This window comes from Bufo gargarizans, chromosome 1 (assembly GCF_014858855.1).
Source record: "Bufo gargarizans isolate SCDJY-AF-19 chromosome 1, ASM1485885v1, whole genome shotgun sequence".
NCBI classification, from domain to species: domain Eukaryota; kingdom Metazoa; phylum Chordata; class Amphibia; order Anura; family Bufonidae; genus Bufo; species Bufo gargarizans.
Genome location: NC_058080.1, coordinates 40,933,335 through 40,948,544, shown reverse-complemented (window position 1 = coordinate 40,948,544; position 15,210 = coordinate 40,933,335).

Here is a 15,210-nt window from a genome sequence, read left to right as displayed (position 1 = left end):
CGATGGGTGCTGTGGCTCCCTGTAACAGCTGATCGGGGGCCGGGACTCGGACTCCCGCCAATCTGATAAAGATGACCTATCAGGATAGGTTATCATCATCCATTCCTGAAGAACCCATTTATTTATTTTATGCACCTATATAGCGCTACTATATTCCGCAGCGCTTTACAGACATTAGCATCCAACTGTCCCCAATGGAGCTCACAATCTAAGGTCCCTATCAGGATGTCTTTGGAATGTGGGAGGAAACCGGAGAACCCGGAGAAAACCCTACACAAACACGGGGAGAACATACAAACTCCATGATGTGTTGTCCTTGGTCGGTTTGGTCTTTTAAGCTGTTTAGTGGCCAGCTTGTTGACTGTTTCCAACATATCCTGGTGCAAACAAATACATAATGTTATACTTTTTGCATGACACAGGGATTGCTTCGATGATGGTCTTTGAATCTCTTGTACCATGCTCCTTCTCCTCAGGTTCTCCACTAGACATGACATACTGCAGCGAACTGTGAAACTTATTGGGGGTCATTTACAAAGCCATTTTTTATTTATTTTTTTATTGCCGGTCTTTGCTTCCACTTTGCACTGGCAGAAGATGCTCCTAAAGGGGTTGTCTCACTTTAGCAAATTACATTTATCATGTAGACAAAGTTAATACCAGGCACTGACTAATGTATTGTGATTGTCCATATTGCTTCCTTTGCTGGCTGGATTTATTTTTCCATCACATTGTACACTGCTCATTTCCATGGTTACGACCACCCTGCAATAAAGCAGTGGTGGTCGTGCTTGCACGTTTATAGGAAAAAGTGCCGGACAACTTGGTGGCTGGGACCATGGGAGTGCACATAGGCTAGTTTCCTATTGTGTGCACAACCATCACTGATGGATTGCAGAGTGGTCGTAACCATGGAAACAAGCAGTGTATAATGTGATAGAAAAATGAATCCAGCCAGCAAAGGAGGCAATATGGACAATAGCAATACGTTAGTAAGTACCTTGTATTAACTTCCTCCCGTTGTATTTTACCCTCTAGGCTACGGTCAATTCAACGATGGAGTCGCGCTGCCTCACTTTGGCTATATTTCCTGAGTCTTAATAAGGATAGGATACGTCAGTTTTTTTTTTTGTGCTGCCAAACATTGAGATTCCACCAGAGGATAGTCTTTATCACAAAACAACCCTTCTGTGGATATAAAGGTGAAGGCCCGCCAATCTTCGGTATAGAAATAGGTTTTATTATACTCACAAAAGTATAAAATCAGTAGGCATAGAACAAAGTGTAAAAGTTGACCGTAGTTACAGGACCGTCCAACCCAGGTTTTGCCACGATAGCTTCATCAGGAGCGGATATTACACCCACATATGGGCGTTCCTTTTATATGGGTCTTGGGATGACAGAAAACATACATCCTCCTCCCACCCCCTTCCATTTAAAACACTCATTTTCTTAAATTCCATAAAATATATAAATTGTAACGTTCTTTAAACATAATACAGTAACAGCTTCAATTATTATCAAATCCTATTATTCAAACAATTTAGAACATAAGGACACTAAATCTACTACCTAGCATAATTTCACTATACTCGTGCGTCATAGATCCATTCATAAAAAGTCCACCCCGGGATTTTTACTAGCCAATGAAAATTCCTACTCTGATTCATATATCGCTACTAAACCCAACTACTCCCAGCTGATCAACCAGGCAGGGTTTAAGATCAAAGTCGATGTTCAGACCATCCGGTTGCAAGGACCGCATTCTGAAAATCCATTCTACTTCCCGGGGATTAATAGCCGCCACCGGATCTCCACCTCTCCAATTCTGTTTAACTCTTTCTATCCCTGCAAACCACAATCCCTTTTGGATTTTTTCCATGCATTTTTTTTAAATGCATGGACACACTGTGGGTCTCAAGACCTTTTTTTAATATTATTAATATGTTCTTGGATTCTTCTTTTTTAGTTTACGCATGGTCCTCCCAATATATATTAATCCACAGAGGCATTTTAGAAGGTATATATTACCCCCATAAGCTCACAAGTGATTTCTCCCTTAATATCATACATCTGACCATTTTTAGATGTTTATCTTTTGAATATTCCTTTTCTTTTCATCTTCTATGGTGCAGTTCCTGCAAGCAATGCAGAAACTGCCCCATGTGAATTGGTGTTTTCCTTTCTTTGTCAGGGATAATATCCCCCAAAGTCGGGTCATTTTTTAATATTGACCAATTTTTGCGTAGCGAGTTTTTTTAAAAATAAACCTAAAATCCTTCTCTTTTTCCTCCCTACATCTTTTTCCTTATCATCCACCATGGCGACTACCATGGAGAGATGACCCTTGACCTCTATAGGGGCAGGAACAGGCCACCACCCACTCTCACCCTCTGTGTTTTCCTGTCCCTTTGGAGCACCTACACAGAGCACCTCCGGCAGGAGGTATCGTTAGGATGGTTATGGGTACCTGTATACACCTGAAGAAATCATCCTGAACTCCCTCGTCCCTCCTGCGGTTCATTCCAATGCTGGGCAGAGGTGGAGCAACGGGAGGGAACTCGTCCTCAAGCTTGTGGGCCTGCTTTCCCTCTAGAGTGCATTTGGAATGTCTTAAGCCACCGATCCCTTGATAAAGGTCGACAACTGACCGAAACGTTGGGGTTGTACTGCTAGGCCAATTGTATTGCTTTAATATTTGCTCTGGATGGGACGAAAATTATGTAAAAATTACTATGCATTAAAAAACACTAATTGATGAAGAACATATGGTGTGCCGTGGATTTCTCCTAGGAATCAATTGACGCATGTCCTCTTCGAGCACCCTCTTCGTGCAGATCTCATATCTCCCTTTGTAACCTGGGAAACAACCCCAGAGGTCCAAATCATAACGGACGCAAGCAGTCAGGGATGGGGTGCCAAAATAGACTCCTCAAATTGGCAAGGCAAATGGTCAAAAGCAGTAAGTACGAAATCTTCAAATTGCAGAGAACTGCGTGCAGTGTGGGAAACCTTAAACGTAGCCCAAAGCCAACTTCTAAAGAAACACCTAAATGTATTTTCGGACAATACGACAACAGTAGCCTACTTAAAACACCAGGGTGGCAAAAAAAAACAAGGTTTAATCCGACTGGCAGAACTAATTTTCCAGTGGGCAGAAGAACATGTCCTATCAATAATGGCGGTCCACTTAAAGGGCTCAGAAAACCTAGAAGCAGACTACCTGAGCAGGAAAACTATAGATCAGGGAGAGTGGTCCCGGTGCCAGGATGCTTTCCTAAAAATTTGCGAAAAGTGGGGAACTCCTCAAATAGATTTGTTTGTGTCAAAAGAAAACGCAAAAGTCAGACGCTTCTGCTCCCTGAATCCCAGAGACCGACCGTGGGCAATCGATGCGTTCTCAACCAGGTGGACATGGAACCTGGCATACGCTTCTCCTCCCTGGTCCATAATCCCCAGGGTACTTATAAAAATCGAGAGGGATCCAACAACAGTAATACTGGTGGTCCTATTCTGTCCGAAAAGAAGCTGGTTCTCCATCCTGAAAGACCTAGCCTTAGAGGAAAACATGGGAAATCCCATACCAGCCGAACCTGCTGTCACAGGGTCCAATCAGTCATCAGAACCCCAGCCTTTTCCGTCTTTCAGCCTGGATCCTGAGGGCGAAATGCTGAAAAGTAAAGGTCTCTCAGGGAAAGTCATCGACTCAATACCCTAAAATTGACCCGTAAAAAAGTAACCACGGCCATATATATAAAAATATGGAAAAGGTACTGTTCCTGGCTAGGGGATACCTGCCCTAACAAATCACCACCCTGCATCCAGAAAATTCTAGATTTTCTCCAAAAGGGCCTAGACATGGGGCTTAAACCTAACACATTAAAGGTGCAAATATCGGCCCTAGCAGCATTCTTTGATTCTGACCTATCAAACCACAGGTGGTTTAAACGATTCATGAGAGCGGCTTCCAGAATAAGACCATCCCTTACGAATAAAGTACCAAAATGGGACTTAAATCTGGTATTAAGAGGACTGACAAAACCCCCGTTCACTCCTTTGTCAGACATCTCATTAAAACATCTATCATACAAAGCGGCTTTTCTGATTGCCATTACATCAGCCAGAAGACGCCTAGGCCCTCTCATGTAAAGAACCTTACCTCTCAGTTTTTCCAGATAGGATAGTTCTAAAATTAGATCCCGGGTTTCTCCCCAAGGTCGTATCGAACTTCCACAGGGATCAATAAATTATTTTTCCATCTTTTGCTCCAGATGTCCTTCAGCCGGAAGAATCTCAATTCCATCTCCTTGATGTACGAGACACCATTGTGTTATACTTGGCCGCTACTAAAGAATTTAGGAAAGAAAATAACCTCCTAGTCCAGTTCGCCGGTAAGAACAAAGAAAAAAGAGTCTCCATCGGTAGATGGATTAAATCTACCATCTCATGCTGCTACTCCATGGAGGGCCTGAATAGCCCAACCAACATTAGAGCCCATTCCACTAGGGCTATGGCCTCTTCCTGGGCAGAGAAGGCCGGTGTTTCACTGGATACTATATGCAAAGCGGCTACTTGGTCTAGTATAAATACTTTCATAAAACACTATCGTCTGGATGTTTCAGCCAGTGCAGACCTGACCTTCGGTTGTAAAATTCTGCAAGCAGCGATTCCCCCTTCTACCTAGTAATCTGGTAGTTCTCCATTGTAGCCGTCATGGTGGATTCAAGGAAACAAAATTACCGGTAATTACGGTTTTTCTCCCTTGTCTCTACAATGTCCCTGATCTTTACTAAAGCGTCCTTGTTGTACTCTTTCTCTTCAAATCGTTCTTAATCTTAATTTCACTTTGTTCTCTGTAGTCCTCTCTTTCCGTGCAATTTCTTTGGATGCGCATTAGTTGTCCTTTTGGGATATTATCTATCCAGGGGCTATGGTGGAAACTGGTTGTGTCAATATACCCATTACCATCAGTAGGCTTGAAAAAGGTTCTCGTTTTTAGTTTCTTATCCTGCACAAATATTGTGAGATCTAAAAAGTTGATACTCTCAGAACTGATATCACTCGTAAACGTTAGGTTCCAGCTGTTATTATTTATGTCATTGAGGAAGTCTTTTAACCCTTGTTCCTCACCCTCCCACATTATCAGACAGTCGTCAGTATACCTTTTCCACAGTGCTAGGCTACGGTGTTTAACACATTTCGTAACGTTAAGTGACCCATGGGCTCTCCGAGCTTTGACCTGAGCCATTATAAGCAGTAGGGTGTGACCAGAATACAATGTAATGAGCTTCTCCATGTTTGATGACAGGACAGGGATACCTTATGGCTGCTTTGTGAACTGTAGTAATGGCTTTTGGCTCCTCAGCGTATTATTCCACATTACTGTGATTTGCTGACGGTCATTAAGATAGCGATCACATCCAGTGTAACAGGTACTAATCAGCCGCCCGCCGCGCTGTAGTTTATATACATTTTTATAGATGTGATTCATAACTAGGAGAACTGAGGAAAGGAAATGATTTGCCCTCTGGCAGTACGTTACATGAATTATAGAGAAGGGGTTTTCTGGCGTTTCTTTAGTCTTTAGTTACACTTCATAGAGTGTATGACCTAATAGAGTCATACTTGCCTACTTCTGGTCCTAGGCTTGTTTACCTACAGCCAGGGTGCGCTGCTGCAGCCAATGACTGGCTTCAGCAGTGACATGTCCCCAAGCAGCATGCCACTGCTGGGTCATGTTCCGCTTGATGATATGTCACTGCTGAGGCCAGCCATTGTCTGCAGCATCGCATGTGATCAAGATCGCACCCCGACCAACAGTAAACAAGCCGGGGATCGTAAGATGGCCGAATGGGAACCGATGTGCAGGGAGCAGGTGAGCATGACTCTCTCATTAGGTCATACATACTATAGGGCATAACTAAAAACAAAAGAAATCCCAGAAAACCTGAATTAGGCTTCAACATATCGGTGCTACATGGATCTGTCACAGCTTGCACTCACAATGTGATCGGGTCATGGATATTTTGATTCTATGGTTGGCATAAAATCATATGATAATTACAAGTGTAATGTTTGAGCCAAGGTCCCTGTCCTGAAGGACAGTGCCTGCAGTAGTCAATGGCTTTCCAGCATGCTTGAAGTACATCCAGTCCTGTTATTTGACATATTCCTGGAAACACAACGCGGACTAACCACCTGCTAGTATTTCTCGATAGTAGATGAATGTTGTGTTTCTACAACTTGTATATAGATTAATAGTAAATTTCAACTTATTCTAATGTATGTGACTGAGTGATAATAAAGCAGATGCATATGTGATACCAGCAACTATTTCTAACAACAAGTGCTATAGTACTGGCCCCTGTGTTCCCAGATTTAACTACTATAATACTGCTCCCCAAGTTTAAGAATATAACTACTATATTAATGCCCCCAAGGCAAGAATATAAGTGTTATAATACTGCCCCCATGTACAAGAATATATCTACTATAATACTGCTCCTATGTACAAGAATATAACTACTATAGGGGGCGGAGCCGGACCTTGGAGCTGCATGGTTGCTTGTTCCTGAGCTCCTCTCCCTGGCAGCTATTATAGCCCCTTTTATTAGCTATTTGCTCGGTGCCAATGGGGAAACCAGGCAAGGACCGTCACCCTGAGACACCAGAGCCGACAGGGGCCCGTTCCAGGCAACCTGAGATGGATAAATTCCTTAAACAGTCCAGGACTCCTGCTGCTGAAACATACAAGAAGGCGCGGCAGCTCTCTGAAGCAGATGAAGGCTCTGAGGCAGGAAGCACTTCTGATGTCTCTGATTGCAGACCACTGAGAAAGAGCTCCTCACTCTCCAAAGCAGATCTCAGGGACATTCTGGAATCTGCTCTTGCACCTCTTAAAAAGGACTTAGAGGAGATAATAGTAGACCTGCGACAGATTGGGAATCGTGTGGAGTCCCTGGAGCTAGCACAGGAAGCCATCCTGGTGCATGAGGGTAAGACCAGCGCAGCCCTGCAAACCCACAGAGACTTGCTAAACGATGCGCTGATGCGCATAGAGGATCAGGAGAACCGGAGCCGGCGGCGAAATATTCGCATCCGCGGCCTACCCGAAAATATTGCGATTGATGCGCTTCATTCAGTCGCATGCGAAATTTTCTCCTCCCTGCTGGGAGCTGAGAGAGCAGCTCCGATTGTGATTGAGCGCATCCACAGGGCCTTAAGGCCCAAGCCAAAACCTGGTGAGCCGCCGCGGGATGTAGTATGCGGCATCCTAAGCTATGTGGACACTGCTGCACTGCTCAAGGCGGGAAGGGAGGCCGACCGCATCATGTACGGTGAGACCCCAGTCCTTCTCTTCCAGGACCTGGCCCCCTCCACCTTAGCCAAGAGGCGCATCGTGAAGCCGCTCCTAGAGGCCCTTAAAGCCACAGCTACGCCATTCCGATGGCTCTATCCCTTCGGTCTGGCCATTTTGAAAAATGGGAGGCAGTATACGGTGCGGACCCCGGAAGACCTGAAAGCAATATGGGGCCCTCTTGGGATTGAACCCATCACAGTTCCCTCGTGGATGCCGGCTGATCAAGGGGACCCCCTGCCTACCCCTCCGGGTATAGATTCGTGGCAGCAAATTTCACCTTCCAGAGCTGGGAAACAAGGAAAAGGCCGGTCGCAAGCACCTGTTACCTGACTTTGCTCCGGGAAGCGCTGAAGGCGCTTTTGTTCACTCTCCATTGAGTTCAATGTTCTGTGACTTTGCTGGGTCCCAAGACGTAGGAACTCTGTCTGGCTCTGCCTGAGCTGAAGTTTCATCGTTTGTCCATTTGGACTAATTTTAGGTCTTGGCCCACTGCCCCGTTCTCAGGGGTTTTGGGCCGGACCCTATGCTTTACTACCTTGCCTGCATGAGACGCAGGTTACAAGCTGTGTATTAGAGCACTGATTGCACTGTTAGTTATGCGGGGGTTGTATGCCTGCATTATTGTCAGTTATGTTACTGATTATGTCCTCTCCCTCACCCCCTTCCTTTCCACCCCCGGTGGCCCCACAGGAGCCCCCCTCTGACAGATCCCGGCTGTTTGCCGCTATGAAAAAGGATCTCCATTGTGTCAGATGCTGGGTGGGGTCACGTGCTCCCTGTCCATGGGGAGACATTCTTTGTTATTTGGGTTGTGTTACTGTCTCATTTGTTATGTTTTTTCTTTTGACTTTCCCTTCCTCCTCTTTCCTCCCTTTCTTCCTCTTACTCCGTCCGTGGCTTTCTAGACTGGATGTCCTCTTGCTCTGGGCCGACAGGCCTCCTCTGTCTTCACTATGGCCTCTGTTGTAGTTGCCTCACTGAATGCCAAGGGTCTGAACGAGCCATGTAAGCGGTCTCAGGTGCTCTCTTTGTTACTGAAAGATGAGGCCTCCGTTGTATTCCTCCAAGAAACTCATTTTAAATCAGGGAAGATCCCGAAATTGTCCCAAAACGCATTCCCTCAATGGTTTCATAGCTCTTTTGCCTCTGCTAGCAGGGGCGTCAGCGTGGCCGTCCACAAGCGCCTACCCTTCAAACACTCCGCTGTCCTTGCGGACACTGATGGTCGCTTCTTATTCGTTAAGGGGCACATCGCTGACGCGCCTGTTACCCTGGCTAATTTATATGCCCCTAATAGGGGTCAGATCCCCTGGCTCATTCGGACTCTTGAGCAATTACAGGCTTTTAGTGAGGGCATGCTTATACTAGGAGGCGACTTTAATGTGACTATGGAGCCAGGCCTTGACTCGTCCTCTCAGAGGTCTGAGTTGTCCCACAAACTTCTGCGACGTCTGAAGACTGCGCTGAAGAAGTTGCGGGTTATTGATGTGTGGCGCACTATGCATCCCTCTGGTAGGGATTATACGTTTTATTCAAACGCTAAAAAATCCTTCCATAGGTTGGACTACTTGTTTTTATCCTCCCCCCATATTTCTCAGGTGGTAGACACGAGGATTGGGAACATTACGCTTTCTGATCACGCCCCAGTATTTCTCCGGGTGTCTCTGACAGCTCTTCCTAAACGTGAGAGAATATGGCGTCTTAATGACACATTGATCTCCGACCCTACCAATGCGGCTAGAATCTCCCGGATTATGTCTGAATTCTTCTCTCTTAATGCAGTGGGCGACCCTCCTCCCTCTCCCTCCATCTTGTGGGAGTCTCATAAGGCGGTGGTTAGAGGAGAATTAATTTCCCTGGGCTCGCATGTTAAAAAGTTGCGCTCCAAGGCTGTAGATGACCTGCTGTCCCGCATAGCGAGTCTTGAACTGACCCATAAGCAAACCCAGGCTCAGGCTGTGGCTGCTGAATTAGCGGAGGCCAGGACGGGACTGAAAAACTTGCTCAACGCCAAATCAGCGAAACTTATATTCTGCTCCAGGTTTAAAGCTTATGCCCATGGGAACAAAGGTAATAAACTGATGTCTGCCATGGCTAAGCAACGTCACGTGGATTCATTTATCCCTGCTATTCTAGATGCGGAAGGCAATAAGCACAAGTCGACTCACGATATAGCGAAAGCGTTTAGTGCTTTTTATGCGGATCTATATAACCTCCCCACTCCAGACCGTCCTGGTTCAGCCTCTATTGAGCAAGCCACAGATGAGTTCCTGTCCACTCTGAAGCTGCCCTCTATTAGTCCCCTGCAAGCTTCCCAACTAGTCGCCCCTGTATCAAGAGAGGAAATTGGCAAGGTCCTTTCCTCCATTCCTTCAGGCAAAAGTCCAGGCCCGGATGGACTCCCTATATCGTATTACAAGACCTTCAAAGACGTTTTGACCCCTCACTTTCAGGCACTTTGTAATTTCCTCCTGACTGGAGGTTCTCTACCCCCCCAAACGTTAGAGGCCCACATAACTATAATCCATAAAGAAAACAAAGACCCCCTCCACTGTGGCAGTTATCGCCCGATTTCACTGCTAAATGCGGACGTCAAGTGGTGGGCCAAGATACTGGCGCAGCGAATACAGCTGATCCTGCCGGATCTTATTGATAGCGAGCAAGTGGGGTTTGTACGTGGCAGGCAGGGCTGTGAAAACACAATACGTTTGCTCCATCTTATGGATTGGGCTAGAAGCTCCTCCGCGCCTCTGGCTTTGCTGAGCACGGACGCGGAGAAGGCCTTCGACAGGGTCGGTTGGCATTATATGTCACGGGCCCTGTCGAGGTTTGGTTTCCCAGATTCGTTTATATCTGCGATCTTCACTCTGTATTCAGCCCCGTCTGCCAGACTCAAAATAAATGGTACGCTTTCTCCCTCCTTTTCCATATCCAATGGGACAAGGCAGGGGTGTCCTCTCTCCCCATCTCTGTTTGTCATAGTGATGGAGACTTTGCTGTGTAAGATCCGGCAGGATCCTGCTGTTAGGGGCTTGACCATTGATTCTCGGACCCACTTGACAGCCGCATTTGCAGATGACCTACTTATTATGACTTCCAATCCCGAAACATCCTTCCCTAGGCTTTTGTCTCTTTTTGAGGAGTTTGGTTATGTGTCAAACTTTAAAATTAACTATGGCAAGTCCATGGCCCTAAACGTTACTTGTCCAGAATCGGTTAAAGAGGCCCTTCAGGATACTAACCCCTTTCACTGGGCTACAACAGACATAGTATTTTTGGGTGTGCATGTCCCGGCTCAGGCGAAGGACTTATTTGCTCTGAATTATGCCCCCTTATTGTCCTCAGTTAGGAAGCAGCTGCACTCTATTAGACTGCCGTTTATTTCTTGGTGTGGCAAGAGGAACTACCTCAAGACCTTTATAGCTCCTAAATTTTTGTACCTTCTGCAGGTGTTGCCTATCTGGCTGCCGCACTCATTTTTTGTGGACATCCGCAGAGTTTTCTCCCTCTTTTTGTGGGGAAGTAAACCCTCCAGAATTGCTTATTCGGTGCTGACCAGAGAGAGGAGGTTTGGCGGCTTTGGTCTGCCCGACATACGTTCCTACTATGTGGCCTTTCAACTATTTAGAGGTCTATCCCTCCTCAATAGCACTTATAGTGCTCCATATGTGTGTCTTGAGCGCTCCCTGCTCTCCACTAGAATGAAGCGGATTCTCTGGGGGCTGTCCCCTTGTTCTCCGGGTAGTTCCTCTTTGCCACTCCTATGGAAGGGTATGTTTGTTGAGTGGGCCAAGCAGTTTAAGGATAGAACACTTGAGTTTCCCATACCGGGTACTCCGCTTTCCTCTTTACAGTTTTATGTCCATCCGGAAGCTGAGAAGCCCTCAGGTATCTGGCCTCTTTTGGCCGAGATCCCTTTAAGTGAGATCCGGTCCCCGGATGGGTCCCTGGATTGGTCCACGGTCTTGAATGACCCTAAAGTCAAAAAAGCTTCCTTCCTGCAGAGTTTTGCCCTGCAGAAGGAGATTAAGATGATTAAGCTACCACCCCCTACCACCTCTGGAACCCCCTCTTGGCTGTCTAGGAGACTATCAGACGCCCGTAGGATCCCTAAACCGCTGTCTACCATATATAAGGAGTTACTCTCAGCCTCCCCTCCTGAGCTACATTTCCTTTCTTCATGGGAAAGGGAATTGTCCATCCACCTTACAGACCCGGAAAGGGCTTTTGTCCTTACGCACTCTCACGGCTTTAGCCGCTGTATTAAGGTGCAAGAGAACTCGTATAAGCTGCTTACGAGATGGTACAAGTCCCCGGAGTTTTTGCATAGGCTTAACGCAGATTTCCCAAGTGAGTGCTGGAGGTGTAAAAAAGACGTAGGCTCTCTGTCACACATTTGGTGGCACTGTGAAAAGATTAAAGCGTTCTGGACCAGTATAGAAGCTCTGATAAATGAGGTGTGTGCTAAGCAGGTTAAGCTGGATCCTAAACTGATCCTGCTTTGGTGCCCTAATGACTCGCTTTCCCCCTGTAGATCTGATCTTCCTACTATGCTCATCACGGCGGCGAGACTGCTTATCCCGCTGCTTTGGAAGGATACTGAACCTCCCACTGTTTCAATGTGGAGGGATAAGGTGGATCAGATCTACAGGTTTGAGGAGCTGGCCCACTGGGAATCTGGCACGCGTTCCCGCTTTCTGAAAATCTGGTCGCCCTGGAAGACATATAGGAAGTTCCCCTGACGGAGTTGGGGAAAACTCCCCTACCCCCCCCCCCCCCTTCCTTTCCCTTCTTTCCCTCTCCTTTCCTCTTATTTGTGTTATATTAGATTTTTATTGTCTGTCACATTTGATGTATCATTTTGTACAACATGTGTTGCACTGACATGCAATTGTGGTCACGTCCATGGCTGATTTGTGACTATGCCTTACCAGTGATGCTACGATGGTTTGTGATCGATTAATATGCCTTACTCTTTGAATAAAAATAAATTTGGTTAAGAATATAACTACTATAATACTGCTCCTATGTACAAGAATATAACTACTATAATACTGCTCCTATGTACAAGAATATAACTAATATAATACTGCTCCTATGTACAAGAATATAACTACTATAATACTGCTCCTATGTACAAGAATATAACTACTATAATACTGCCTCCTATGTACAAGAATATAATTACTATAATACTGCCTCCTATGTACAAGAATATAATTACTATAATACTGCCTCCTACGTACAAGAATATAATTACTATAATACTGCTCCTATGTACAAGAATATAACTACTATAATACTGCCTCCTATGTACAAGAATATAATTACTATAATACTGCTCCTATGTACAAGAATATAACTAACAATAATACTGCCTCCTATGTACAAGAATATAATTACTATAATACTGCCTCATATGTACAAGAATATAACTACTATAATACTGCTCCTATGTACAAGTATATAACTACTATAATACTGCTCCTATGTACAAGAATATAACTACTATAATACTGCTCCCATGTACAAGAATATTACTACAATAATACTGCTCCTATGTACAAGAATATAACTACTATAATACTGCTCCTATGTACAAGAATATAACTACTATAGATAACTACTATGGGGCGGAGCTTGACTTCCGGCCAAGCCAGACCCATGTGAGAGAGCTCCTCTCCATGTGAGCCAGCAAACTGGTTAATTTCGCTATCTAGCCTGAAAAGAATGGACAAAGTGGGAAGATACATCCCTAGAGACAAGCCAGAACCTGCCAGATTGGATCGAGGTCCTCAAGAAATGGATAAATTCCTGAACAAGAGGCCTCCGGCCGTGAGTGCCGCCAAGATGGCGCTGCCTGAGCACGAGGACTGGTTGCAGGAAGCAGAGGGAGCGGACGGCGTCTCATCAGATCTGGACGCCGGGCCCCGTACCAACACCTCAGCACCTATTTCGCGCTAGTTCGTCCAACAAGCCCTATCATCAGCGTTGGCTCCGGTGATTCAAGACCTCACTGAAATTAAGAGCGACGTGAAACACATCGGGCACCGCGTTGAGAAGCTGGAGCACACACAGGCGGCCATCCTGACTTTTGCTCACACGCTGGGCGATAACAGTGCTGCACTCGCTACTTCCTTGGACAATGCTTACGCCCTGATAGAAGACCAAGAGAACCGCAGCCGACGAAAGAATATCCGGCTGCGAGGTCTCCCAGAGCAGGTGTTGCACGAAGCACTGCCTGAGGCGGCAATCGCCATTTTTTCCAGCCTGCTAGGCGCAGATAGAGCTGCTGAAATCTGTGTGGAACGTATCCACAGAGCACTCAGGCCGAAGCCAAGGGACAATGACCCACCGAGGGATGTGGTCTGTGGCCTACTACGGTATGTTGACACGGCAGCGATCCTTAAAGCTGCAAGAGAGCAGAAAGAACCGCTCTATGAGGGGGCCAAGATCCTCTTATTTCAAGACCTAGCACCCTCCACTTTGAACAAGCGAAGGATACTCCGACCGCTTACAGATCATCTGAGGGCTATTAAAATGCCCTACAAGTGGCTCTTTCCATTTGGCTTGACTTTCGCATCTGAGGGCAAGAGATGCACGATCCGTACACCAGCAGACTTACCAGCGGCGTGGACTCTGCTTCAGACAACCCCCCTGGATATACCATCATGGCTCCCGTCGGCCGACACAGGAGTCCCACTGCCTGACTTGCCGGAAGAGCAGAGATGGTCTAAAGCTACTACAAAGAGAAAGGCCAACAATAGGCTGTAGGGCCCTACGCCTTGATTGACAGCTTTTGCCCCACTAGCGGACAGTAGCTCACAGAACCGATGCTGCCGGGCTACTGGAAGTTGCGGACGATCTTCGGGTCCTTGAGCGCAAGTATATGTTACAGCCATATGTGCCTTCTTTGTTTGCAGCCTGCTTCAGGTCGCCGGCTATGGCCTGGCGGTCCAGGGACTGGATTTGTGATGTCTCGGGCAGACGGTCCGCGGGCGGGGGAATCCTGGGTCGGGCCGGCCCGGACTGGCGGTCCGTGAACTGCCGTCGTATTAGCGCATCACTACTATTGTGGTCAATACGTATTACCCTATTCCACATGTTTGATCTACATGTTTTATACTGAGTTTGTTTATAAGCTTGATTGTCCTATAGTAATGGCATGGCGGTATGGGGTGTCAGTCCTTTTGAATGGCCCCTGGCTCGGTCATGCCATTCATCTATTGGCTAGATTAAGCAACTGAATGTTTTCAACGTTATGTTTGCTGTGGCTCGCGGGACAGGCTGGCTTACTCCCTCCCGTATAGCCGCTTGCCTTTAGACCTACATGGCACTCACCAGGGACCTACTGGCGCAACCCTGGTGCAAGCGCCTTACAAGAGGCTGGCTTGGGCCATTCGCGCTTTGCCTTGCTTTGCTGGGCTGCGCGCTAGGCACAAGTCACCCGAACCCTATGTTGGAGATTTTCTCCACTCCCCGGTTGTTCTTGAGGTTAGACACCTTACTTTGTTTCCCTGGTCGCACGCATGATTTCGAACAACTAGTAGCTCTAAGGTCTACATTTGGAATATGTCATGGCATTGATTAAGTGTACCTCCTTTAATGTCAGGGGATTTAACACACCGCAGAAGAGGTCGCAGGTTATACGTGTGTTGAAAAAAAATCACACACAGAGATCTGTTTCCTCCAAGAATTACACTTCAAGTCAGCACATGTGCCTACTCTCCCCAAGTCCTACTTCCAGCACTGGTTCACTAGCGCGTTCAGTAGTGCAGCTAGAGGAGTTGGCATTGCCATATCAAAGAGAGTACCCTTTCAGTTATCTTGCATACAGGATGACCCAGAAG